The sequence below is a fragment of the Rattus rattus genome, chromosome 11 (genome assembly GCF_011064425.1).
Source record: "Rattus rattus isolate New Zealand chromosome 11, Rrattus_CSIRO_v1, whole genome shotgun sequence".
In the NCBI taxonomy this organism is placed as follows: Eukaryota; Metazoa; Chordata; class Mammalia; order Rodentia; family Muridae; genus Rattus; species Rattus rattus.
Window position 1 is genome coordinate 56,308,585 of NC_046164.1, and position 11,208 is coordinate 56,319,792.

At 40.5% G+C, this 11,208-nt stretch overlaps 1 pseudogene; it reads right to left on the reverse strand.

The window, feature by feature from the left end:
• Positions 1-8,275: 8,275 nt before the first annotated feature.
• Positions 8,276-8,694, reverse strand: LOC116912007 (annotated as a pseudogene).
• Between the last annotated feature and the right edge of the window lie 2,514 nt (positions 8,695-11,208).

The following is an 11,208-nucleotide window of genomic DNA, read 5'->3' on the forward strand; positions in this document are numbered from 1 at the left end:
GGAATTGTTACAGTGTTCCCATCTACATGTGTGTTTTATTTTGTTTCAGTCCACATTCCTTTATTAAATGTGTATTTGTGTAGCCTTTTAGACAGCTGGATACTTGATTGAGTCTCTCTCAAATAATGAGTTATTATATCACAATGTTTACTGAAGTGGAGTAAGAATGAAAGACAGTATTTATGTTATTCTCTTTTCTACCTGTTGGAATAGGCTGTAACCCTGAAAACTTGTGCTTTAGTACATTGTTTAAAATCCAATGGGATGTGGGGCTGTAGTAACTCTATTACTGTATCATATGTCAATGATTTTGGATTCAGTTTACCTGAATAACCTACTCTCCTTACCTGCCTCCCACAAGTACGAATGGCAGATTGTTTAAAATCCAGTGGGATGTGGGGCTGTAGTAACTCAATTATTGTATCATATGTCAATGATTTTGGATTCAGGTAAAGCTAAAAATCACTCCCCTTACCTGCCTCCCACAAGTCTGAATGGCAGGCTGGTGTGTTTTAAATTCAGAGTTAGGAAATCTGAGATCCGATTTTAATTCTACCACTACCTGTGGGACTTCAGGCAAATAATTCTTTTACTTTAAATCTTCAGCTTAAAAACTCAAATTGGAAAAACAAACAAACAAACAAACAAAAAACTCAAATTGGACAAGATGTCTCTGAAGGATGGTTCCAGACATTTTATATAATTTAGGATTGTATTGTGTTTGTGTGTATATATGCATGTGCGGATACTTATGCAAATGTGTGTGTATATACATATATGAATGTGTAGATGCTTGTGTAATCTGTGTGTATGTATGTATGTATGCATGCATGCATGGTTGCTTATGCTTGTGCATGTATGTATATGGAGGAGTTTGGAAGGGCATTTGTGTACATTTGGAGTATATAAGGTGGCAGAGTACTTAGAGGCAATATCATTTATTTTTCAAGCTTGCATTTCATAGTACTTCTATTTCACCCAAGTCTAGCTTTTGAAAGTAAGAGAATAGCATTGACTTTTTTCCTTTACTCACAAATTTATTTTTAATTTTGGAGTAAGGCAATGGGCAAGAAATCCCATATGGGATTCAAAGTTCAGCCTGGTCCTGAACTTTGCCTCTGATCACCTATGAGAAGAGCATTTGATTCTGAATTTAAATCACATATACTGCATGTGACTATCTCACAAATAAGTTTCCTAGTCTCAATATTTAGGAAAGATTTTCAGAAAATGAAAACCTCATAATGAGTAGGTATTAATATACCTGGGTATTGACTGCTAATGATAGATCAAGTTTTTAGGTCCATTGAAAAGTAAGCATACTTCTGTTGACACTAATGTTTTAGAACTTTATCTGCACTTTGACAGTTCCATTGGGATAGGATTGGCTCATTGTCTTGAATTGGTTTCCTAAGAAACAGGCTTAATAATGAAGAACTGCATAGTCAAGTGTCTGAATATGCTCCAGAACAGAGTAGGACAGAGTGTAGCTGACCTACTGTGTGTCTGCTGTTGTATTCTCAGTAGATACAACACAGAGCTATGAAGTTGAGATGGCCAATGACATGTGCTTTAACTTGTGACAAATGGAATGAAATTTTCTAAACAATCAATAACCAGACACTGACATAGGTGCCTCCGGTACACAGGTTCTTGGTGAGGGTCCAATATGATTGGTGCCTGTGGATAATGCTATTATGGAGTGAATGAGCATGCCTCCCCTAAATCATGTGATGAGTTTGGGACATTAAGGGTGATACTACAAGGAAGTAGAATCCCAGGAAGAAAGTCAGTCATGAGGGTTGGGCCCCATGTGAGTGAGATTCAGTCGGAGCACAAAAATACCTTTTTTCTCCCTATCCTATGAGAACAAGAAGATAACTGTTTAGAAACATGAAAGTAGGTCTTCACAAAGTGTGCCAACATCTGATTTTGGACTTCCTCCTTCCTGTCTGTTGTTTAAACTACTCAGTTTATGATACTTTATAGTAGTCCAGATGCCTAAGACATATGTCTTGGCCTTCAAAAAGAATGTGGGCAAAATACCACAGTGTCCATTGTACTTAATCATTATCTGTTCTAAATGGAATGTGCAATTAATAAGTTAAATTGTCTTAATACTAGAACATTCTATTAAGTAAAGTGGGAAAGCTTATTTCTGTGAGAACCCACATTACATATTATATGGTTTCAAGGTCTATTAAGACCTCCTCAAAAGGAAGTTGCTTTTTCATCTTACCATCACAAACTGCTCTTTAAGCACACTCTCAAGTAGTAACATGTATAAATAGATTCTAGAAACCATCCTTTAGAACAGTCTTATCTAGAAGGACATTATGAAGCTGACTACCATTCCATAGCTTTCATGGTTCAAAAATTTTATCTCATCCAACCTTGAACAAGTTGCTTACATGTAACTGTACTGATTTGAACATAAAATTTCTTTCACAGTCTAATGACTTGAACATGTGATTCCCAGCTCACGGTGCTATTTTGCATGTTCATAGAGTCATTAGGTTGAAGGGCTTAGCTGGTAGATATGTGTCATGATGGGACAGGGAGATTTATAGTCTGAGCATGCCCTGTCTCTGCTTCCTGAATGCAGATGCATTGTAACCAGCAACCCTACACCCCTATTGCCATATCTGTGAGTTACTTCTGTTACTGTGCTTTCTATATCATGATAGACTGTGATCCAAACTGTGATCCAAAATAAATTCTTCTTCTAGTAGCTTTTAGATGTATTTAGTTATATCAGTGAGAATCATAACTGATAGAGAAAAATCAGCCCTAGGAAGTAAGGTCATTTTGTGATAAATGGACCATGTGGTTCCTAAGGTTTGGAACTGATTTGTGAGAGAAATGTGAAAAAAATTTAGAGCTTGAACTAGAAAAGCCCTAGACAACTACCAGAAGAGCTTAATAGGAGATGCTGGAACAAAGTTGAAAGACCAGAATGCCGAGAAAAATGCGTTATAAATAGTAAAGGCTAGGCATATAAGATTGTAAAAGGAAGCAAGGATTCTACTGGGAGCCACCGTAGTGGCTATTTTTGGCACACGGTGACAAAACACTTGAGTACTTGTGGCTGTGTTCTGAACTTTTGAATGAGCTTGGATTAAAGAATAGTAGACTAACTTATGTGGTAGAAAAAGTTTCAAGCCATATAAAGCTGTAGTATGGTTGTTGCTCAGTGTGTTTAGTGAGGATTTTACTATGATTTCAGAGAGGAAGTGCAACCAAAAAGTGTGGCAAGTATTCAGTATTGCAAGAAGGAAAGGACGAACCAGAGCTGTAAGTAGGATACAAAGTAACTTTAGACACAGAGTGGATATGATGCTAAATAGGTTGGCAGCATTAAGAAGAGACCTTGTGCTTTGCACAACCATTGGTAAAGCTGCTTTGAAGATCCATGCAGGGAAGACTCTGGCACATCAAATTGCAAAATCATTTAAAAGAAGTGTTTCCACACAAAGAGAGCCTTCCAGGCATCCTTTTCCAAAAGAGCTGTCTAAAGATATATTTCCTCCCAGATTTAGGTGGCCAGGTGCTCAGAAGCTACTACGACTGTGAAAAAAGATGGCCAGGTTATTTCTGAAGCTAGCATCAGAACTTGACATGCTCCACATGCTGCTTGTTTTACAGGCATGCAGGATATAAGAGTGAGGGAAGGTTCAGCAAAGGTTCAAGAAATCTGTTGAAATGAAAAAAAAAAACATAGTAAATTGATTCTGGAAAACGGAGATCTTTTGATTCCGATGGAAGTTTTTACTCCCTCTTTCCTTAGAGACTTAAGTTTGGAGTTAGGATTCTGGACACTCACAGAGATATACAACTTGCAGTGAAGCAGTGACCTCTGAGTTCTGGTGTCCTGAACTAGAAGAATGAGATTCACAGACAATGGGAGGATGAGTGCAGAATGGAGTTTAAAATAGGTTCATGGGTTGGAGTTAAGAGAAAGAAGGCAGAGCTCCCTGTAGCAGGTCAGGTACCTGCAGAGAGGATACATTCCAACCCCTAGTCTACATGCTTCCTATAGGACTTACAGCAGAGACTAGGGTGAGGAGAAGGAGCTGACTGTCTAATTGGTCCAATTAGAAATGTCCATGTACCTCAAAGGTTTGGTAATGGTCTGACATATAACATTTAGACAGGATGCTCATGTAGAGGGAAAGAATTAGTGAAATAACCTGACTCTGCCCCACCTGGAAACCAAGGGGAAACAAGAAACTTTTGTTTAAAGACTTCTGGCATCTCTGGCCATCAACCATAACATAACTGCCAAAGTGGGGAAAGTCATTCCCAGCTTTTAGCCAAGGCCTCTTCCTTAAGATGTCTGGCTAGTGTTGATCTACTGTTCTTATCAAGAACCCCTGTAGACTGTTTGTCAGATTATGAATGTGTCATGAAGACCTCAGGACATTGAAAATGCAAGGAATATAGGACATTTTTTTTGAGGAGAGTGGAAGTTACTGAGTAGAGCAGTCTGAAGGAGGTCACATATACCAAAGGCAACAGAGTCGTCAGGCCAGGGCAACCCAAGGCCAGTGGAGCACAAATAATGTTATCATAAGCCCAGATACTGGAAATGGGGATATTAGGTTTAGTATTTTCCTTAATAGATTCAGTTCTTCTCTGATAAAATCTTTTCTTGTCATTCCATCAATCTTCCATTGTTAGGAATGTAAATGCTCACTTATGTGTTTATAGAAAGATAAAAAGAGAAGGGATATGTTCTATGGTGGTATAGTCAGGTATAAGGCAAGGGGGTGCCTCAGCGGGCCCATGCTGAGGCATCCCTTCCCCCTGTGGGACCAGCCACATGATGGTATAGCATACAATAGAGTTTATTCAAGGCACTGGAGAGGGGAGTCAAGATAATAGTAGAGGCAGAAAAAGGAAGAGAGAAAAAGAGAAAGAGAAAGAGGAAGAGAAAGAGAAAGAGAAAGAGAGGGGCGGGAAGGGAAGGGAAAGGAAGAGAATGGAAGGAAAGGGGAGGGAAGAGAAGAGAGGAGAAGTAGAGGCCAGCCATGAGCATGTGGTGGTGGTGGTGGTGGTGGTGGTGGTGGTGGTGGTGGTGGTGGTGGTGGTGGTGGTGGTGGTGGTGGTGGTGAATGGAATGGGAAAGAGAGGGAGAAGGAAGGGAAGAACAAGAGCAAGAGAGGAGCAAGAGATCCAGTAAGGGGGAAGCAGCCTCTTGTACAGTGAGTCAGGCATACCTGGGTGTGGGGCGTTTTGAAATTGGACTGAGTACATTCTGCCTGGTGGGATGGCCACAATTTCAAAAAATTTTGGCAGGGAATGCTATAGTTTGAAAGCTCTTATGTTTTACTTCTAGCTAGGCTCTATCTTGAGAGATGGTAGAAACCTTTAGCTGGTGGGGTCTAGCTAGAGGAAGTAGATTCTTACTGGTCAGGTTTTTAGGATTATAATCAAGCCTGTTTTCCTTCATCCATGTCTACTCTCTGACAGATGGTAAAACCATCTAGCCCACCCTCTCATTGCCAGAGCTAGGAGCTTGTTCCTACCTCCATGCCCTCCCTAAAACTATATCCTCACAAACCGAGTGGAAATAAAATACTTCATTTCTTGATTTGCTTTGTCAGAGATTTGGTAACAGCAAATGGGTGATATAACTATTGTGCACATGTACACATTTTAAGGGTTGAATGAATGACACCGTGTGAACTGCGTTAAAGCTAACTTTCTTTCAAGCTCGTATTATCATTGCCTGCTACACACTGACCTCTGTGTAACTGGCAGCTTGTCTTCCCGTCACATGGGAAAAACAAAACAAAATAAGAAATTGTGTCTTTAAGTGGTGTTTTATTCAGAGAGCCAGCCATCTGAGAACAGTGGGCTATCTTTCTAAAGATCTGTCTTCCATCTCATCTTCACTCAGAAGGTTATATAGGGAGGAGATAGAAAGGCAGTCAATCATTTCAAAGGTTAGTCAGGCCCCTCTGGTCAAACAGTCGGTCTTATCTTTGAGATTTATGGCGTCTGTGCTTTGTCACGGCTCTGTAGCAGCAGGGAGGGGTTGCAATCATCAAGGATACAGAGTCTTGCTTTCCTCCCAAGTCAGTCATTTGGATGACATTTAGATTGAAGGTTAACTCAAGGCAAAGAAAGCACTTACAGTGTACACATGTAGAATCCTTCACACAGAACGAAGTACTAATGTGCCCTTATAATGAAACATGTGGTGTCTCATCACTGTGACCCTAGCAGAGTCACTAGTCCACTCTGTGTATAAATAACCATCCCCTTAAGTATTCACAATGTATCTGACATGGCAATCCTAAAGACTCACTTCTGTCTTTCACACTCACACTTTATTTTCAGTACCAAGCACAGCACTGAGCTCCACAAAACTTCTACTTAATCTATAAATGAGTACTGAGAAATGAAACTAAGCACCTTGCTAGGTTCTGGGAATATAAAACAAATAATAGCAAACATACTATCCTCACTCCTTAAAGCCTTCATATCAGAATACTTTTTGCAATAATGAAAGATTTAGGGTTGAGCTTTCTATATAAGTAGTTTCAAAACTATTGATTGTGATGCTTTAGAAAATCTCACATAGGGCTGGAGAGATGGCTCAGTGGTTAAGAGCACTGACTGCTCTTCCAGAGGTCATGAGTTCCATTCCCGCAACCACATGGTAGATCTCAACCATCTGTAATGAGATCTGGTGCCCTCTTCTGGCCTGCAGCCACATATGCAGGCAGAATGCTGTACATAAAATAAATAAATAAATCTTTAAAAAAAGAAAAAGAAAAAAAGAAAATCTCACATAGATACAAATTGCAGTAGGTAATGCCCTTGGCATGCACTATAAGCATGTAGCTAGAGTTATAATAACCCTTGGTGGTTGTTACTTTAATGCTATTTTCTTTTAGGCTGCCGAGAAGGAAGATTACAGAGTAGTAAGACCTGCTGTTCACAATGGCCAAGAGGCAAAGTCATTATATCTGTTACTACTTTACATTCTGTATAATTCACTGAACATGTAGTTAAATGGGAAGAGAGGATTTAGAAAGAGTAAGTGATAAGACTTGGAATTGGGCCTAAGCCATAGGAAGGTAATGAAATTCATACTCTATTGTATTTACCCTCTGGCTAGTGCCCATGTCAAAGTCTGCTAGCATGTTGGCCAGAAAAGTCTCCTCCTTAACTGAGGTCTCACCTCCTCCACCCTGGGTCTGCTTGAGGAGATCACTTCCTGCCTAATTCAGCTGAACACCTAGCCAACTGGAACTCGACTGACTTTGCATTCTCAGCAGCTCAGCTGCTCAAAGACAGATGGCTTAGGACTCAAAGAGGATGGACACCCACGGGGGTCAAGGCCAGGAGCCATTCGCAGGTAAAAGTGAAAAGATGATTTGATGATAGATGGTCTGTGTGAAGAGGGAAAATTAAATGATGATCCTGTTTTGTATGCTCTGACGTTACCTTTATCTCTTCAATAAAAATTTATACCCTTTATTAGGAAGAAAAAAATTAATGCTGGTGGAGTCTCCTCTGCTGTTTATACCTTACACTAAATCATGACTTCTGGCCTCTTCATATTATTTGACATCATCTCTCACTCCTTCTAAGTCATTAGAGTACTCATGATGGATTTGAAAATGGGAAGCAAAAAAACTCAGCAAATCCTATCTAGGTTCGTCAGTTCCATTAGTCAGTTTTCAGAGTGATTTAGTATATTGAAAACTTTTCTGTTGCCGAGAAAATATCTTATTCTTTTGTTCTGTGTCCTCATGTCTTTGTTTTTGCACCTTTCCGTGATAAATCCCCATCTACAGCACTCACTGTTCATAGCTGCTTTCTCTAAAATACACTTGGGACTGCACAATTGTGTAGGGCGACAGTTGACTTCACTCTGCATCTCAGGCCTCCTGGTGGAGCTTTGGAGTGCTTCCAGTTTGCCTGGCATCTCAGCTTTTTCACATCCCAGGGCACTTAAAAAAATCAGACACCTTCTGAAGTAGTTAGATGTTCCTGAGAATTAAGGTAGAACAATAAAAGAAGAGGTAGGTAATAAGCTAAAGATATTGCTGAGATATAAAGAAGAGTACGCAGTTGACTGACTACTTTTCAATGCTGCATAATCGAAATTTCTGTTTTTTTCCTATCAAGTGCATTTTATTGGACCCACTTTGGATAGATAAATGAGTGTTACACCTGTTGGTAGGGAGGGGCAAAGGGGCAATGAGGGATGCAGCTGTGGACGGTGGAGCACATCAGGTCCAGAAGCCAGAATCCTCTATTAAATCTCAAGATGATGAGCAATGAGAGCAATGACGATGACAGCAACAATAGTGAAATGACCATAATGAGTCTGAGGACCAGGGTGCTGATGATCAGACATTTGGTAGTGGGGGCATAGGCTTGGGCTCCAGTCACATTACTCACATCTTCCGGTCCATAGACTTCACAGAGTAGCCATAAGCAGTGAAGCCTCTGGGCAGCAGAAGTTGATGAAGAGTGTATTGAACAGGGACCAGACCACACCACATGGTCAGGCACAGAGACCTCTCTGGGCTTGTGGATCACAGTAGTTCTGACAGAAGACAATCCATGGGGTGCCCCCAGCTCAGCCACCTCATATTCTTCCTTGATTCTTTCATAGTTTGGGGGTTGTTCCCCACTGGTAATAATAATAAAGGCCTGAGAAGTGTGGTTCATGGTGTTGAGCAAAAACAGCAGTGAAAGGTAGAGGATGGAGAGTTCTGTGGTCTGCCTGCTCTCCAGCAGTTTCTGTTTCTTAGAGGTTTCCTTTTCCTGAATTTTGGCTTAATGAAGCTGGTCAGGGTTCTGAGAGGCAGAGATCTAAAGAGCCTTCAGAGCAAATTAGGCCAGGGCAGAAAGTCAGGAACGATTCTGATTCAGGGGAACTTCCTGGCCAGGAATCCAAGTTAGGACTTGTCCTGGGGCCCAAACTTCAGTGTTTATGAGTGAGGGATCCTGGAGTCTACAAATCTCATGCTAACAGCTTCAGAAAGAACCTCACTGTCCCTTATTAAGGTCCCAGCCAGGCCCCAAAGAACTCTCTATTCTCTCAGCAATAAAGAGTCTACTACACTCACTATGGAGGCCACTTCTACTGGCTTCACTTTAGATAGACGTTGGGGTGAATGGTACTTCTTGTGTTTTATAAAAGATAAGGAGAGAGAAGAAATAACTTTGGCGAATGTGTAGTCACATGTAGTGGAAGGTACCTCTGTGAGTCCATGCTGGGGCATCCCTTCCCCCTGAGGGACCAGCCCCATGACTGTATAGTAGAGAATAGAGTTTATTCAGGGGATGGGGAGGGGAGTTGAGAAGATAGGAGAGACAGAGAAAGGCAGAGAGAGAGATAGTAGAGGAGTAAAGGCCAGCCATTAGCAGTGGAGAGAGAGTGGAAGGGGAATGGGGGGAGGAGGGGGTAGGAGGGAGAGAACAGAGCTAGGGCAAGAAGGCAAGAGCTGAATATTTCTATCTATCATCTATTTTATCTATCTATCTATCTATCTATCTATCATCTATCTATCTATCTATCTATCTATCTATCTATCTATCTATCGTGTGTATGTTGTGTGTGTGTGTGTGTGTGTGTGTGTATAAGCAAGTGCACATGTGTATGCTGTAGCTTATGTATGGTGGTTAGAGGACAACTTGCAGGAGTAGGCTCTCTCCTTCCGTTGTGTAGGTTCGAGGGAATCAAATTCTGGTCTTCAGGCCTGGTGATAGCTTTATCTGCTGAACCATCTCAGTAGTCCCATGATTGAGTATGTTGACTTATGTTCATCAAAGTCTTCCCCATCATGTATTCTCCAGTGCACAGATGTCCGAATCTCAAAACCTGACATCCACATTTTCTTCTCTTGAATCACTGGCTGGTGTTATAATTTGTTTTTAAATAATAATAACTTACAGAAGTCCAGCAAAGCAGGGGATATTCAGCAGACATAAATACGAGCATACTACTTCTCTACTTAACATTTCATATCATTTTGTTCTGGTACGTTTATTGAAATGACAGTTGTCAGCAGGTGTCCTTTCTCCTTTGGCTATCATTGTAAGGGTAGGTCCAATTTCCAACTTGGTCTTTCTCTCTATTCCTATTGTACACCCCAGCCCCTGTCTCTTTTTCTAGGTCACTGCAGAAGGAAAAATGAGCAAAAGTAACTCATTCTGTCTCTTCCACCTATGACCTAAGACATTAGTACCTCCTTATCAGGAAACAGAGCCTAATTGACAAAGTGGGATTTCTGAACACTTTTCTTGGTGTTTCTGACCAGACATCCATTCACTCCCGATCAATAGTTCATTAGACTGTGAGGCTTCCAGATCAGTGCCCTGCTGTGTTAGAATCTCTCTGAAACAGATTATGAAAGTTACTTTTTTCTGAACAAATATAATTCTCAATGTATTTTTAATCAGAAATGATTCTTGAGCAGAGGTAGAAGGTCATCTTGTATACAGACTTACAGTTAAGTATCTTAAAATACATTTGTAAGGGAATGGGATGGGGATTGAAGAGAAACTATACTTATAATTCTGAAAAGCCCTGTAGGAGACTTGCCTTGTAATGCATCAGGAATAAGCAAAACACAATGAAATCAGTCTTTCAATCTCAAGATGATCCTCCGTGCGCTCACAGGATTTTGAGGTCCCTACTGAATGGCTCTTCCCTCCACACAACAAGCTTATCCAGACAAAGCACAGTGGTAACAATCTCTTGGTCATACATCAGATATCTATTCTGACAGTTTTCAGCTGTGTAGTTTGGGATTAGTTAATCAATCTCTGTATGACTTTTGTAGAATCTTAGAGGTACAGGTAACACCGAAAGATTCTTGTGACCTTTATCTGAATGCACTGAGGATCATACTAGGCACATGCTCTGTCTTATCAGACAATTTAGAGTAGCAAACATACATTAGGCAAAAAACATTGCATAGTTTATAAAATTTTACCATGTATTACTAGTTTATTATCATATAATGCATTATTGTTGTTATCAATTATTATCCAATTCTTATGCTATTTTCCCTATTCAAAATTTGTAGGGGAAAGTAAGGCATGGGATGCAGAGTCAGGGGTAGTGATGATGGTGTGTTGAAGGATCGGGGGGAATTCTCACAGTGTCCTGGTTCCTGTGTCAGAACTCTAGACAAGTCTGGGTTTGAGCTGACAGTTCCCAGGGCTGTGCAGGCT